Source organism: Leptonotus elevatus, chromosome 19, assembly GCF_054856555.1.
Source record: "Leptonotus elevatus isolate MCC_2025b chromosome 19, RoL_Lele_1.0, whole genome shotgun sequence".
NCBI lineage: Eukaryota > Metazoa > Chordata > Actinopteri > Syngnathiformes > Syngnathidae > Leptonotus > Leptonotus elevatus.
The window spans coordinates 6,900,277-6,918,516 of record NC_141257.1 but is presented as its reverse complement, the minus strand read 5'-3'; the positions used below and the strand labels follow the sequence as shown (position 1 = coordinate 6,918,516).

At 39.7% G+C, this 18,240-nt stretch overlaps 1 protein-coding gene across 2 annotated transcripts in view; it reads right to left on the bottom strand.

The window, feature by feature from the left end:
• The window catches only part of dlgap3 (discs, large (Drosophila) homolog-associated protein 3), a 98,669-nt gene that overhangs the window by 39,801 nt on the left and 40,628 nt on the right, over window positions 1-18,240 (bottom strand). For both annotated transcript variants that reach the window (XM_086062321.1, XM_086062322.1), the window contains exon 2: window positions 13,244-13,343. The gene's annotated coding sequence lies outside the window, so the exon portion shown is untranslated. The remainder of the gene's footprint in view (window positions 1-13,243; window positions 13,344-18,240) is intronic.

Here is an 18,240-nt window from a genome sequence, read left to right as displayed (position 1 = left end):
TAGCCCCACACCCACAACAACCCGGAGGCCCCTGGGGGCAGCCCTCGCCCCAACCGAGAGCTTCCTCGGGCCCACAGTTGGTGCTCTAGTTTTACAGGCGAACACATATGGGATGTCTGTATTATTCATACTGTGGGGAGATTGAGGCTTGGAGACTTTGATGGGGAGGATCAGGTGGATGTGTCACTTCATGGAGGGAAAAATGTGTGAATGGTCTTAGGTTGGAAGGGCAGTTTTGTTTTTGATGAAAAGATAGATTACATAATTCATCAGATGACCTTCGAACTGCATGGCCAACACAGTTTCCTTCCCCCGACTTGAACACAAGGTTTGGCAAACAGATAGGAGGAGGTGGTAGTGAATTACAGTCCATTATTCTTCGCACTAAAACAGTGCTCGAAACCGAAACCCGAGAATCCTATCCAGAGGAGGGATGAGATGACAGCGAAAGGGCGGGATGAGCCGGAACTGCGGAGGGAGTGACTTCGGGACAACATGAAATGAGGAGAAAGCAGATGGGGAGCGGAATGGAGAAGACTGATGAGGAGAAAACAAGTAGATTGGATACCAGCGAGAGAGAAAAAAGTCAACTTGAAATTTCTGTGGTCTTCTGTACGAGGTGAAATTGGGTGACTGCGATCTTTGCTTTGCTTGTCACCTCCGCCAAGGAAGGTTAGGTTTGTTTGTATGTCTGCTTCACCAAGTGGATAAAGAAGAACACATTTTGGTGATGGTCCATTTTAAAGAATAGAATAAATAAATACAAAACTAGTGCAATTTCTGGTGGAGGCTGAAATGCTGAATGATGTGAAAAATATGGGATGAGATTGAAAGAAATAGAATGATGTGAAATGATATTGAATGTAATGAAAGTTTTTTTGAATGAGCGATTGGGAATTTTTTTTTTTTGGTGGGCATGTTGAAAATCATTTCCAAGGCGAATTGTATCAGCAGAATATTTAGATTTTAGAATGGGAATGATGTGAATCTGTTTTGTCGAATGAGTCATTGGGAATAAATAAGATCATTTTTGGTGGGAACTGTAATGTTGAAAATGGCGTTTTTGTGGTAAATGGACATTTTTGGCATGTTAAAAATCATTGAATTAAATGAACTGAACATTTAGAATTTGGAATGGGAATGGCATGGATTTGTTTTGTTTAACTCTATCATTGAGAATGGATAGGATTTTTTTTGTGGGGGACTTTATTTGAGAAAATGTTGAGTTATTATTAAATCAAAAATGTTGTGAATGAGCTGAATGTTTTGAATTTCACACGGGAACAATGTGAATCTCTTTGGTTGAAAGTGTCATGGGTAATAGGGATTTTTTTAAAGGGTATTTTAATGGTGAAAATGTTGATCACTGGGAAATGTTTGCATGTTGAAAACAATTCCCAAGGTGAATTGAATGTGAGAGATTTCAACTTCAAGTGGGAACAATGTAAATGTGTAAAGTTGATTTGTTTATTCACACATAGACATAACGATCATATAAAAAAACGGTTTTACTTTATAGTCTGCAGGAGAGATCAGGAAAGTTGAATGTGCCATTTTTTCCCCCTTCGCTCTGCCTTCCCGCATTTGGGTCCTCAACCTCCTCCATACCTTGACAGTGTAGAATTTTGAGAAAACTGACTCTTTTTTTTTTTTTATGAACCCCCAAGGGATGACATGAATTTTCTAAATCTATTGAATTTGGAATGGTGTGAATCAGACGAAAAATGTGAAAGTAGTGGGAGGACAAAAAAGTGGCCTCACCTTTCACACAGTAACTCTTTTCCGAAGAGAAACACTTTTTATTTTTATTTTAAGGGGACTTATTTCGAAAGGCTTGTTTTGTCCTCTGCATCCTCATCTTCCGTCTGAGCCATTCCTCTTTGTCACTTCGCAGGTTCATGATTTTTTACGAAGAGCTGACATCACATTTGTCACACCCTTTAATCAAACGTCACTACCACTTGGCAGAAGCAGGTATGTGCGCAAGCGTCAGTAATGCCATCGGCACCCGTGATCGGATTACCGCACTCGCAAGTCGTCTCTTAGCTCCGTGAGAAAGGATTTGAAGGAATCTCAAGTGGAAGTTAATGAATAATGGAGGTTCAAGTAAGAACCCGGAATTAATTATGAAACAAAAAAAATGGCAAAAGAAAGGGCAAAACCTAACCCTCAGACAAGAAACGGCGGGCGGGAGTCGGAGCAGCAACATCGGACGAAATGTGGCGGCCATGGCGGGTATGAGCCAGGGATAATCCTTGTATCCCATTGTCTACTGTTTCCAAACCAGTTATTGTCAACTGCAGCCACATGAAAGAGAGTTAATGAGGGAAGAAGAGCTTTGGAGTGTCTCAGCACAGTCGTGGGAATGGAGATAAGAACAGAAGAGGGGGTGGAATGAGGATTACTATACCAAGAGAAGTTTGCCGGTGAAATGGGAAAAATGGAAAATAGGTGAGAAAAGGGATGACATTGGAGGAAGGCAACTCACTCATTCACTTTTAAATTATTTCTCTTATTTTTCGGGAAAATATCAAATCTTTTGAATTGGTGTCGTTTTGGTTTCTATATATTGAAAGCACAGTGGTGCCTTTAGGTACGAGTGACTTATGAGGTTTAAAATATATGAGGTCGATCAACAGTGGGCAGTGGCTCAACTCACTTCACACCAAGTAATAGTAAAAAAAAAAGAGCCTTCAAGTTATTTATTGCCCCACCCAGATGAAGATTACCGCCGCACTAAAAACAAAAACAACCACGTAGCTTAGCCTTTTCATCTGCTATCTTAATTGCTATGCTTCAAAGGTATAAAACTTGAAACGGATTGAACATAACTTTGCAGCAACACAAGTCATATTCTTGTCAAATGTATTCATTCATTAATTTTATTCATTTGTTCGACCGCAGTATTGTGTATTGCCCCACGCGCATATGGCATTCCACAGGGTTCAATTCTGGAGCCTCTGCTGTTTTCATTATATCTGCTGCACCTTGGATGGAATATGATTTTTCCTCATTAAAATGCAAATTATGCAAGTGCCCATAAGATAATGGGATGTGCAAGTTTCTCTGATGGGTAATTTGGCCAACAACTAAAAGGTGCTCTGAATCTTCACAGTTGCTTAATTTCACACAATTGCATATAAGGACTAAAAAAGTATATTTCCCATATGTAAGTCCCCTTTAACTATATATTGGTATTTTCCCAGAACTAATACATTGCTCTATTTAAAAACAAAAAAAGGAAAAAAGGAGGGTAGAGCGGGTAAGCTATGCGTGTGAAAGCTTCTTAGTGGCGACATTGTTGCTATCAGCAACAGTGACAATTCCAGAAGCTTGAAGGCTCATCTCCAGAGAAACTAATTTGTATGATAATTCCTGCAATATTGCTTACTGGATGATGTATTAGTTGCAATATGACAAAATTATATTTTCTTCCCAGCCCCAAAAAGCACATCACATCATTCTCAGGCGGTCGTGTACTCACAAAATATATCAAAATACAGTCTGGTTTTTTTTACCAGTGAAGGCATCACTCTGCTTTCCACTCAAGGCTATAGGTCACGCTCACCATGGCAACCATACCATCAACACCTCGCCCATTCATATATACGGACTGCTCATTGCTGTGCACCACATATAGTCAGATGCACTGTACGTCACTCAGTGACGCAATGTGTCATATCCCAGTGAGAAAAACATCATAAATAAAAGATTGCCTGAGTGTGTTTTTATGCTCACAGTGTCTCGCGTGGTTTGCTGACATCACTCCTCATATTCTCAAATCGTGCTCATCATGTCCATTGTGCTGAATCTGTATTGCTTATTGAATATTGCTCCCTATTCATAACTGTGTGCTGCAAAGAGCGACCTTGAGGAAAAATATACAGTGCCTTCCAAAAGTATTGGAACAATTCATTTGTTTTTGTTGTATATTGAAGACATTTGGGTTTCAGAACAAAAGAGAGCTGTCTGGAGGAGAAAAGGAAAATTGATCAGAGCTATTGAACAAACATTGGGCATTGCCAAAATAACAATATTGAATGTCCTGAAGAAGCAATAAACTAATGGCGTATTCTATTAACACATCCAGATGTAATTACCATGAAATAAATGCTGGAATTCTGAATTGTTGTCTCGTATTCATCAGTATACAACAAAACAACGGAATTGACCTTGTCGTTCCAATACTTTTGGAGGACTATAATTGTTGTTTTTAATAACTCATTCAAACCCAAACACATTTTTAATACTTTGTTCTTCACTCCCCAAAACGTATTTACACGTTTTATGTTGTTGTTTTTTATGCAGCTTCTGACATGAAGAGGTGGCTTAAAGCAATCGTAGTTTTTATAAAAAACGGCCAGCAGGTGGCAACAGAGTTTAAGAGATCAGAAAGTGCTGCAAAATGGAAACGGATACAACTATACTTTTTTTTTTTCCTGATGAAAGAAGATACTCTAATCGTTCTTTTGGTAGCTTCCATGTTTTTATAGCAATAGAATACAATATTATGTGGGCCTTAAAAAATGAGTCAAACTCCAGTGAAAATGAGTAAAGTGAAAATTCCTGGGAGTGAATGGGTAACATTTCTGAGGTTTTATTGTTATTATTTTTGCTGGATACGGTAATATTAGGAGGTTAAGCGTTTGACGAAAACAATACGGATATTAAAAATTCACTAGATCACGATTGTTCTGAACTCAAGGTGTGTGTGCATGTGTGTGACAAGCACATGTTATTTCAGCTGCGAGTGGCAGGGAGCAAGAGGCTGTGGGTGGCTCAAATTTTCAACTGCCCTCAATTCCCGCTGGACGCAGAATACACACACATGCTGTCAAACGAACATGATCCCGAAGCAGCATGCGCACACACACACACACACGGTTCGTTTCCCCCACCAAGTTTCACAACAACACCTTTTGTATTTCAGCAGCTTTTTGTTTCCAAGGGGGGGGGGGGGTGTTTTAGGCTCAAACCGACTCATTACCTGCACTGACTGAGTCACAACTGAGAATGAAAGCGGAAAAAGCGACGAGGCGATTACGACACATAGAAGTGGGGGATGCAATTTTCTTTTTTTCAGGCCCTCGTTGCGTGTGATTGTGTGCGAGATGGCATTGCGGGAATGACAAATCAAAGACGGGAGAAAAACAAATCCTGGGGAGTTTTCACCTTCCCTGGAACAGATCCATGCTGCGTCCTCGCCGCTGGCTCGTGATCAATCAAAGGGTGTGTGAGGACGGAGTGGAGAGAGGACAACTGGTCTTAGTCAGCAGAAGCATCAATATGTAGTATACACGTATGGAGGACCAAAACTGCCCAAATTAAAAATAAATAAATGACTAAATAAATGACTAAATAAAAGTGGAAATAAAAACGGATATTACAAATATAATTCAAAAATTCAATACCAAAAATAAATATAAATGGAAATAAAAATAACAATATATATATATCCCTAAATAAATAAATACAAGTAAAAAAAAAAAAAAAAAAAACGAGATTCAAAAATTAAAAAACTATTTAAAAAATGTTTGTCTGAAATAAAGACAAAAATAATTATATAAATACAATTAAATATCCATCAATAAATAAAAATGCTGTGCTCTCTCATTTATTTATTTCATGCTGCAGACGCTCTGTCAGGTCGAAATGTTATTCAAATGAGGGGGCGGTCCCAAGTGTGTTGTGGGTTAGGCTGGGTTGTCTTGGCACCACCCCTTCATTTGAATAGCATTTCGACCTGACAGAGCGTCTGCAGAATGAAATATTTTTTAATCTCATTTTAATTTTTTTATTTTTACTTTCATTTATTTATTCAGGGTAGTATATTTTTGTATTTAACTTTTTAATTACATTTTTTATATCTATTTTTATTTTCTCTTGTATTTATTTATTTAGGGTATATATGTATTTTGTTGTTTTTATTTCCATTTATATATATTTTTTATATTGGTTTTTATTTTCACTTCTATTTGTTAATTTATTAATTTAGTTTTAATTTTGGCAGTTTTGGTCCTCCATCTACACGTCTCCTCGTCTTGATTCAAATCCTGTATGGATGCTCTCATCATTATAATAAGAAAGCCCCATTAAAAGAGGATCACTGGCAGCGCCATTGTTGGTTGACTATGAGCGAACAAAATATGAAAAGACTTCTTGGAAGGATTAGTGCTAATCTGTAGTTGCAATACATATCATCCACAAATGCAATTTAATTGCAAGAATCATTAATGGCAGCGTTATAATCCACAGTAAAACAAACAAGTCATAAGCACTGCACAATCACATCAGTCATTTTTGTAGATTAAATTAAGTCTTTTGGGTTTTTGCAGATACTGACAGTGGCAGTTTGGCCGACAACCGGAGTTAAGATTAAAATGATCTTGATTTTCAAAGTAAAAAGTACGAGTGGACTCATTTGTCTTATGTGGAGGCATGCGGGCACGTATCAATAAAGAAGGGCCTGACCAAGATATCACTTTGGACTCTTTTCTCGCTTGGAGCACCACTGCACTGATTTAAGCTTACAATCTTGTCTAAATATTGACATTTCACGTTCTATTGCCTTAACATTGCAAAAGTGAAATATATCAGGGTTTATTTTTAACTGACTTACCCATTATGAGAATACATTTACTGTAGTTTATGAACTATATCGTGTCTTAAATGTACATCATCACCCAACTACCAATATCCAATACAAGAGCAAAATAAACCATTCTGCCTTTACACAGACGGTAATGACTGTAGTGATAAAGGTATTTATTTGACAGATTGTTTATTGTAGCTGTAGCTAATGACCTGCATTGAATCTCATTAAAGTGAGCAGATATTCATTATAGGCACCGTATGTACCAGGGCATTACCAAACTAAATTGTCATTATAGTTAGTTTTTATTCTTTTTTCATATAAAAAATTGTGTATCAAAATTCAACAAAAAATATTATTTTTAAAACAACCATCCACAAATCAAATAGGATCCCACAACGACCAGACGACCATTCGAACTTCCTTCTTCGGCTGTGCTGTAATAACGAAATAAATACACTTAAAATCAAACCCAATGGCTCGTGATAAATGTATTGCCAAAGATGAAAATGAAGAGCATTTATGCTATAATTAGTTAGTTTTGTGAAGATTAATTTAAAAAAAAAATTTTCATTTTTATTTTAACGACAAAAAAAAATCTCTCTCTCTCTCTCTCTCTATCTATCTATCTATCTATCTATATATATATATATGTCAATTTTAGTGTTAGTTTAGTTAATTTTCATTATCTTAACTCTTTGACTGCCATAAACGTTATAAAACGTTTAGCATAAACCTAGGGAAGGGCGCCGAGGACGTTAAAAGACGTCCCCTATGTTTTTTCTTTTTTCTTTTTCAAAAACGGGTGCAGGAAAGCCTTGGGCAGCTGTGCTGAAAGTATCAGGCAGATCTGATTAGTCAAAGACTCGTTTTGGCCCCTAGAGGGCAGCGATGACTCTCTTTGCACAAGGTTGGATGGGCCGCCCACCGTGGGCGTCAGTCGAAGACGTGAGGCGGAGCTAGAGTGTTGAGGAGACATGGCTGAATAAGCCCACAATGGCTGCCCAAGCAACCGGTTGCAAGCAGCTCACGCTTGAGCATTTTTTTCAAAGACGGAAAGCATCAATCAATACTAAAAAGCGCATTGATGTCAACGATGATGATGACTCCTCTACGCCAAAGTTGGAAGCTTTGGCGTGACTGTTATGAACACGTAGTAAGCCTCACCGGCTAAGCGCGGCTAGCGCGGCTAGCGCTGCTAAGGCCGGAAAACGCGCACAATAGCCGGCCGGGTACTTCTACACAATCGGACATTCGATCGGGCGATGGAGAGTTGGCATCGACCAATGCAGATTGATGATGATGATGATGATGACAACGAGCTCTACGCCAAAGTTGGAAGCTTTGGCGTGACTGTTATGAACACGTAGTAAGCCTCACCGGCTTAGCGCGGCTAGCGCTGCTAAGGCCGGAAAACGCGCACAATAGCCGGCCGGGTACTTCTGCACAAGCGGACATTCGATCGGGCGATGGAGAGTTGGCATCGACCAATGCAGATTGATGATGATGATGATGATGACTGCGAGTTTGACGCCAAAGTTGGAAGCCTGGACGTGTTTACGATCACGTAGTAAGCCTCACCGGCTAGCGCTGCTAACGCCGGAAAACGCGGAGCTGCACAAGCGGACATTCGATCGGACAATGAAGAGTACCCCGAGTCCAATGCATATTCATCGGAGGAGCGGGTACAGTCTGATCACGGAGAAGACACTGTTTCTGGACTACGATGCCACCATGAATGGAGTGGATAAAATGGATCAGAACATCTCCTACCACCCGGTATAGCAACTGAAGGACGCGAGGAAGCGAGACGTAACACCACCGTAACGTAACCGTAGCATGATCCTGATATTAGACTTGATGACACACTGCAGTATATACTTGCTATTCCCCGGAAAAAAACGGCCGGCAAGAAAGTGGCGCACGCGAAGAGGCAATCTGTTGTGCAAATGCTGTTGCGTCTCTTTGCACGCAGGAGAGTGTTACAAAAAGAAAAACTGTCGTTGAAACATCCACATATTTGTAAATAGCACCACAGTTGCACACATTTGTAAATAGTTTGCCAAATTGTTGTCAAATTGTTACACTGTTGAATGTAAATAAACGTATTTTGCTATCAAAAAACACTTTTTCATTCTTGGTGGTAGTGTTTTATAGAAGTAAAGCACTATTTAGGTGTTTGTGGCATCATTCATGGACAAAAAGAAGTGTCAAATTCACTAGAATGCATGAAATAATATCGTTTCACTAAAAGCTTGATTTCTCCGTATTTTGGTCCAACACAGGCGAAATTGGGTCAAACTAACCATTTTCTATTGTTGATTACTAAAGAACGGAATAAGGTAGAAACAAACTCTTTTTTTCTGATGAAAGATGAAAGTCCAATCTTTCATTTGGTAGTACGTGTGTTTCCATAGTCCAAACAGAACATTTTCTGTGGACCTTGAAAATCAGTCAAAATGCTTAAATCGGCTGGCACTGACGGCATCCCTTTTCTGAAAACGTCTGGCAGTCAAAGAGTTAAGTAACCTTGTTTCATGCACACTTCTGAAATAAAAGATTTGCTCAACGTTTTATTAATGTTAGTATTATATGTTATTATTCATAGTTCATGAAATTCATTATTGTGATTTCTCACGATAGGCAATGCTCACATTTTGAAATGATCATTTCTACGACTTTTTGGTGGGAGACTGGAACAGATTAATGACATTTCCATTCATTTCAATGGGGAAAGATGATTTGAGAGAGTGAATGAGTGGGGCGGAATTTGAAGCATCTCTAAAAAGAGTTGTTCATATTTGCTGTTTGCCGCAGCAATTTTAAGTAATCAAAGCTCTTGGATCAGCATTGTGAATCCTCACTTAATTGGCCAGAGTGAGCGACTGGCTATAACTGGTTGGTGTCACTATGGCGACTGACTGGAAGATTTGACGCGTCTTATGTTGCTTTTCTGTCTCCCATCTGTAAAGGCAGAAAAGCATGTGTTGACGCAGGTGCGCACAAGTGTGTGTTGGTTGTAAGCGATGGGACGTGGCCCACCAGATCTCTGCTGCTGTCTAATTATCCGCACGTGATGGATGGCTTTGATTAAAGCGCATGAAGGCCGAGACAGTCGGCGCCTCCCTCTTTTCCCCTCCGACCCTCTTTTTGTTTCGCGCCCGCTCGATGCTTTGGGACTGGAGTAGTTCAGAAAAGATGAGCTCTCACTTCAACGCTGATAAAAGATATCCATAAATCATCATGAGGTAGCAAGAGAGGGCTGTGAGAATGAATTACACAGAAAAGATGGACAACTAGAGAGCAGTATCGCTGGTGCTTACAGAAAATTAGTTTAGATTTTATAGTGGGATGTTTTGCGATGAGTCGTCATTTTTCATTCAGCGACAGCTGACTGTGATCTTACAAAAACGACACAAATTCTCAAGGAGGTTAGCATATGTAAAGGACGGATTGAATATCTAAATCAGTTGTTCTTAACCATGGGGTCAGTCAATCACGCTGCATTGTTTGGCTGTGCTGCAGGGAATTTGTTGCACTTAGTAGTCGAGTTGTGACTGTTGTGATTGTACATCATGTGATTTCTTTATGTTAATCCCTTCATGCTATGTCCAGCAAAAAAAGAAAATGGTTGGATGAATATGTGCTATATGAAATCACATGTATAATGGAACGTGTGGTGTTCCACAGGGTTCAATTCTGGGGCCTATGCTGTTTTCATTGTATCTGCTGTCTCTGGGTTCCAGCACAACTAACTATCGAGCAAAACTAAAGGAACGTGCCATTAACTCATTCACTACCATCCATTTTCACTGATGCAACCCCCTTCGCTCCTGGCTGTTTTACTGGCCCACAGAATATTGTGTTCTATTATTATATATATAAAAAATGGACCCTACCAAAAAAAACAAAGATTAGAGTCTCTTCTTTCATCAGGAAAAAGGTATATTTGTATATTTTTCTGTTTTGCAGCAATTAGCATTAGAATAGCTAAGTTTCATCATTATTCACATATCTGTTGAAAACACTGGGGAAAAGAGCTTTTTTGCAACATGGCCCTGGTTGAGCTCTTATAGTCTGCTGCCACCTGCTGGCCGTTTTTTTGTAATGACTACCATTGCTTTAAACACTCTCATCAGGTCAGAGACTGCATCAAAGCCTTCTGTATGCTCTAGCGTAAAAAAACAAACAAAAACAAAAAAACGTAGAAATGCGTTTTTGGGACCATGGCAATATTTAAAATACAACGTTTTTATACGTTTTTGGGAGCAAATTAGTTAATAGCTGCAAGGAGATCGGGACCGATAAAAAGGCAACTCTCCTTGCTCATTTTGTTCACCAACCCTATGCCTATGTCTAAGTTGGGGGGGGGGGACTTTTTTTTTTCCCATGAAGAAGAGTTTAGTTTATGCGCATATGAAATTGGTGGGGTTCAATACCTCCAACGAGGTTAAGAACCACTGAACAAAGTTTTTGCAACATGCCAAAATATAGCATCAGCTAATGGTCTTTTTGCTATCTTTACTGCATCTGTCACAGTGCAAAAAAAAATGAGCACTACAGTGTTTTACAACAATAGATTTATCGTTTATTTACCAAGTTTTGAATTGAACCCAAGCATTATTTTTAAAAGAAAAATAAACAGTATTGGGAGTGTGAGTTGAAAAAGCACACATGCAGGATGGCGACAGCCAAGGAAAACAATTTCCAGACCAATTCTCTTATCTACAACTGATAAGCCGCAACTGAACAAAGGAGAAGCACAATTGATAACTTGTATTCCTGCTGGCTGACTTATATCCGCTTCATCAAAATTGTTGTGTTCAACAATCAACATCCTAACGTGCCTCCCAATGGGATGCTTCTAATGCTGCAGTTTAAAATTGTCTCCCCCCAGAAATACATGCACCTGATACATCACAGTCATTGGAGTTAATGTTTTGATTGCTCATCTTTTTCGTCTCACTTATGAGATCATTCAAGAGTAACTTCAACATTCAACTTCCAGTCGGCACAATGTGTTAGGTGCCGAGGATGATTTGCCAATTTTGGGATCGTTTGAGGGCCCATTTGCAGCAGTTATGTGGAATAATAACAGCAGTTTAGTGAATGATTTTATTTTTTATTTTTTTGGGCTCAGTAATTAGGAAAGGCGTGTAATTGCTCTGGCACAGGGTAATACGGGATAAAGATTTTCAAAATGACCTCAGGAATATTTGGACTGATTGGCTTGGCAAGTCATCACATTGAGTCACACAATATGCTATGGGCTTCCACAAAAAAAATTTCCCAACCATGTACCAGCCAAACAATACTCAACTCATGAGTAGTCACCGATACAGATACCAAGTCCCAATAGCGCTAGTACTTTTGATACATAAAAATTGCCCTCAAAAAACAATAACAGATAATTTTAAAGAAGGTCCTATATATTCCAAATATAGTATTTTCCCTTTAAACTGCATAAAATTACTGGCAATTCTTGTTATTTCAGTTTCTCATCGTAAAACGGCCACAAGAGGCCAGGTATTAGAGGCCTGATACTGATACCGGTACTCACCCATCTTTAATAGAAACCATCAACACAATACAAAAATGCAATATAAGAGCACATGACTGCGTACAATCATCCTGAATCTAATAACATGACAAAAACATTTGCATAAAATGCAATCTACTCACCGTAACCTTTTTTAATATCGGCACCCTCCCCCGAAAATCGTGCTAATTATGTACCGTGAGGTTCATATCGTGATAATATCATATTGCGACGTTTGGATATCGTTACATCAGAAGTAACAAGTTTTGCTCTGACCAACCAATCAGAGGTTGGAAACATGCTGATGTTTGCAGAAACGTCCCATTGCTAACATAGTTTGTTATATCAACCTTCACTTGTGATTCCGAAGGCCCCGGGCAGACTACATTGACATGGCAACACATAGAGACTGAAATCTGAATTGGACAAACAAACAAACAAAAAAGCAGACTTACTGGAATTACTGTAGAAAAGAAAAATGCTACAAAATGAACAATGTTTCAAATGTCTACGTTGACAGATATAATCCAATCTGAAAATAAAGGTAAAATAATAAAGGTTGAATCAGTGGCGAACGCTAATAAAATAATTCAATTACAGTTGAGCTGATGGATCCAGTGTGCTTGCTCGCACCAGATTTCCAACAAAAAAAACCTCTGGAGCACAGACGTGAGCAAAAAGGAGGTTTATGGCTAAGAATAGCGGTACAACCTCGGCCCCCGCCTGCTATTTTTCAATTTACTCCCGTGCCAGCTCCGACTTGTCAGCCACGCTTCTCTCTTTTCTCCATCAACTGTGGCCGTTCAAGAATAACGCTTATGTGACCGCTGACCCCGGAGAAAGCAACGTATGACGTCAAAACGACAAGAGGACAACAACTCTGCTTCACACCTAAAAGGCGCCGAGAGTGAGTGGCATGCACTTCCTTGGAGCCACTTCACTGACTGCGGGTTAATCCTTGAGAGGTCCCACCGGGCTCGCTCGCGCACTCCTCAAGGGGATGAATTTCAAGGACGCGCCAGGCAGAAGTGGGATTTTATACGTGCTGGGTGACGACTAGCAGCGGGAATGACACTTGAGCGCCGGTGTACATGCGCATATCGGCTACTTACCACAATCTCATCGGGAAATGGTGCTCCATGTTTACTTGGTGGGGGGTGGGGGGGAGGGGGGAGAAACAGCCGACTTTATACTTCACTCACAGCCCCTCTGCTGTAAAAATAGAGAGAGAGAGAAAAAATATCAGGGAAGCTGCACATAAGCCCATACGTGCCTACAGAGCATTTCGTTTTCCCTGTAATGGTAAATGCACACCTCCCCATGTAGTCTGACCTGTAAATGGGTCCCTGGTGATGCCTGAAAATGGACTGTGGTATGAGCCCCCCCCCCCCCCCCCCCCCCCAGGAATAATAAAAAGGAGGGATGATCAGAGAAAATGATGTGCTGAGAGTGTGTATATGGGCGGGGGTGGGGGGGGGGGGGCTGGGGGGTCTAGAAGATGACAACATTAGTGATGGAAAGAATATAAGAAAAAAGGGAAGGGGTGAGGGTGCGAGAGGCAAGAGCTAATTGTGTGCATGCTGCATTCAATTGCCCTCTTAGTGTGTAAAATGTATGACTTGACTTGGCTCCGCATAGAATTCGTTTGATCTGATTAAGGGGGCAAAATAGTGCAGGTGACAGCAGAATTGCAACAAAAGTGAGCACACCCCAAAGTGAAACTGTCTAAATTCGGCCCCATTAGCTAGTTTCCCTCCCTGCTGTCTTGCAACTCGTTACCAAAAACTGAGCTTACTTCTTGTTGCTTAAAATGAAGTTCAGTTTTGTTTCTTATTTACTTCAATTGTTTTCTTTTTCTTATAATTTTTTGCTGTTAACAAATGTTGGCTTCACAATTTTTATTTTCATAATTTTTTATGCATGTTCGAAATAAAAATTCTAATCAAAATAAAAAAAATGTGGGAATGGGAGCAGGTGTGTTCAATTTTACTCATGCTCTAATTGCTGGTAAACTGATTACAACAAAAGTGAGCACACCCCTCAGGGAAATTGTCCCAATTAGGCCCCATTAGCCATTTTCCCTCCCTGCTGTTTTGTAAATCGTTACTGTTATATGGTCTCAGGTGAGAATGGGAGCAGGTGTGTTAAAGTTTGCTCACGGGAAGTTAAAAAATACCTAAAAAAAAATGTGCGGGGTGTGCTCACTTTTGCGAGATACTCTATCTCTCCATTAGTGTAAGCAGCTCGGCTTTTCTTCATGTCTGCTTCTCGTTATCTTACACACGCCCTTTGTAAGCGAGGGCTTGCATCTCCATGGCAACAGCGGCCCATATACACTATACACTATAGCCGCCTTAAAAGACGACTCCCGCACAAATTCCCAATAAATTCTCCTTGCGGTTACGTTTGCGCGGGGAAGAATCAAGTAGCGGCAACGCCGCGACCCGACGGGATCAAAAGGCTGAACGCGTAATATTGAACGGGCGACGATACGTGTTGTGCTGCAGATTCTCTCATTGATTTGCCGGAGTTTTGTGTGTGTAGTCATGTGAGTGTGGGGGAGTGATGTGTTGCTAGCTTTCTAGCGAGATAATTAGAACACAACTCTTTTGCTGTCCCTGCAGGACACGGATCCAGCTGCTTTCATCTAATATAGGTCAGCTGTGACAAAGACCACTGCATGGACGCTGATCAGCTTGGCCTGCACGCAAATAATGCCGTTGCATATACAGTTTATTGTACAGACGAGAGAAATGGTGCCCACAAAGCCAGCATGAATTGCTTCTTGGCGTCTCCGTGACAATAAATACTGTACGTCTGTCATCATACACATTGATGGTTTTGAACTCATTCACTGCCATTGACGGCTATAGACGTCAAAAGTTAATTTGAACTATTTCTATTAGTTTGATATTTTTTTCCACTTTAACAAGAGTATGAAAACCTAGATTTTTTTTTATTGTACATTTAGAACAGATATAAAATTTGTGATCCATGCGATTCAATTACGATTACAAATTTTAATTAATTTTTAATAATCTTTTCTTTTTTAAATCGCGTCAATTACATTTTTTTAATTGTGATTCATTGCAGGACTTCAATAGTTAACTCACGACTAATCACAAATTTTGTATCTGTTCTAAGTGTACAATATTTTTTTTTCTAGGTTTTCATACCCTTGTTAAGAAAAGTGGGGAAAAAATGAAACTAACATTTTTTTCCCCACTTTTGTTAACAAGAGTATAAAAACCTAGAATAACAAAAAGAAAAAAATATTTGTGATTAATCGTGAGTTAACTAGTGATTAATTACAATTTTTTAAAAATGAATCGCCTCTTGCCCCTAATTTTTAATCATGTAAAAAAAAAAATGAATTTATGGCAGTGAATGAGTTAAAAAAAAAGAAAAAGAATACAATTCTAACAACATTAAAACAGATCTGTTTTCCATTTGGTGTATTTTAATTGAAGTTCCTCAGAAATGCACTCTTTTAATTCTAATAAGGGAAATGCTAGCGAGTGTAATTATTTACTCTTAAAAACACTTTTCTCTCTTTTGCGCTGTTGCGGGAGTGAACACAGCCGGCCAATGGAAGCGGCTCCTTTTACATTCAGTGCATGAGAGGGTCGCGGTCTTCATGGTGGTAGCGTAACAGACTCGCTATATCGGCACATGTGAGATTGTGAGAATATCTCCGCTTGCGGATGATGTAAAGTTGGCCACTGGCAAGTCCATCACATGGATGGACACAGCGGAACTCAGAATCTGTCTGCATGTGACTCGATCAAACTCCAAATTGTGCGCCACAACTTAGACCTGCTTTTTCTTTTCTTTTTAAACCTTTGTGTCAGTCCATCAGCCTGCCAAGCATGATCTGCCAAATTCCCGAACACAGTCAACTGGACTTTGCCCGGTCACGAACATTTTGGCAGAACATTCAAACTCCACAGCTGAAACTCAGATTCGAACCCAGAACCTCAGAACTGTGAGGTGGAAGTCCACCTACCCGCTAACCAACCAACCGTTATTTATTTATTTACATGTTAAATGCATCCTTGGTCATCTTCTGCGCGCCTGCGATTGATCAAAGCCAAATCACAGGGACTTAGGCAAGAACTGCATTTGCTACAACTGGGCTGCAGCCAAGTTGAAGAAGAGACAGCCAAGTGTGGAGAGAGAGAGGAAAGTAATTATCTTCTCTCTTCTTCTGTCTGTCGGTCATCATGTCAAAGTAGCACGGAGCGAGTATGCGTCGCCCTCTTCAAGTGCCTGCGCCAACCCATTCCTCTGATAACTCACCATAAAATCAACGTTATGCGATGTGAGCTGACGTGGCAATAATTGGTATAAATTACACGAACAACTAGTGGCCTTTGTGACGGTTTGATTTTCGGACGGGGGCTGGGGGGGGGGGGGGGGGGGGGGGGGGTCAGCGTAATGTCGCATTGCGGGAGATCCGCGCAATCTTCTCTTCTTCTTTCAGCCGGAACGGTGCAAAGCGAGCAAGTGGGGTCACGCAGGGCTTAAAGCTGCGGGTATTTATACAAATAAAATCAATATTTAATGGGCGGCTTCTCTACTGACTCTCTCTCTATCTTCTCCAACAAGACGCTGCAGTGGGGGGGCATTAATTAGGGCCAGACATGCGCCAAGGATTCCCTACAGGGCGGAGCAGTAAGTCCAGTTCATACCAAGCGAGCAAGAGGACCCATTTGATTTGATCTAACCACTGCAGGAATATTTAAAAGAAAACGCTAACACTTGCACGTTGGTATCAATCAAAGCGAGCACAGAGGGGTTTTAATCGCATTCATGTGTTATCACACAGGCTGGAGTATCTTCACGTGGCGACTGTGTGCACATTAGTCAGATCTTTGAACTGAAGATTTTCCTCCCTCGCTTCCAAATATTCTCTGTCAAGTCACTCTCAAATTGGAATTAAATCCCTCCATGTTCTTTCCACCAAGTGAAACTTAATTTAAAATGGGAGTTGGATGTTTACTATTTCGAACACAAGAGCCCAAAATTTTTGTTTTTGAATTCGGCAAGTTTTGTCCTGATATAAGAGGATATTACATTTTTACACATTATACACTACTATTTATTTGCTAGTTGGCACAGTTACTTGAGAAAGTAACTTAATTACTTAGTTTACAGATTACTCGATTTTAAAAGTATCTTTGTTACTTTACAGATTTATTTTAATAAAAAGTAACTAAATTGGATTACAAGTTACTTCATTAGTTACATTTAACTCATTTGCTCCCAAAAACGTATAAAAATGTTCTATTTTAAATATCGCCGTGGTCCCAAAAACGTAGTCATACGTTTTTTACGTTTTTCATTTTTTGATGCAGACTCTGACCTAAAGAGGTGGCTTAAAGCAATGGTAGTTATTACATAAAACGGCCAGCAGGTGGCAGCAGAGTATAAGAGAACAACCAGGACCATGTTGCAACAAGCTCTTTTTGCCAGTGTTTTCAACAGGCTTGTGAATAATGATGAAACTTAGCTATATTCTAATGCCTATTTCTGCAAAACGGAAACAGATACAAATATACTTTTTTCCCGATGAAAGAAAATACTCTAATCTTTCTTTTGGTAGGTTCCATGTTTTCATAGCAATAGAACAGAATATTCTGTGGGCCTTGCAAAATCAGTCAAAACCCATTAAAACAGCCGGGAGCAAAGGGGGTTGCTTCAGTGAAAATGGCTGTCAGTGAATTTGCTAGTTGTCAGTTACATAAAAAAGTAACTTGGCTACTTTACAGATTACTTGATTTTAAAAGTAACTGTAACTCAACTAATGGCTTGACTTTAAAAGTAACTCCGTTACTTTACAGATTTCTTTTAGTTTAAAAAGTAACTAAAATGTCTTACAAGTTACTTTATTAGTTGCAGTTAAGAGATGCGGACAACCCAGTTTCTAAGGATCATAAAATAAAACCTTTAGTTTACTTTCACTCTATTGTAAACTCCGATAATAAATATACTCTTTCACTGTATCAATTGAAAGTGGACAGTACTATTTTGTTTGCTACACCTTGCATGTATTATCTCTGTTCTGTGTCAGCTCAGTGTGCATGCAAACCCAACAGCTGTGCAAACG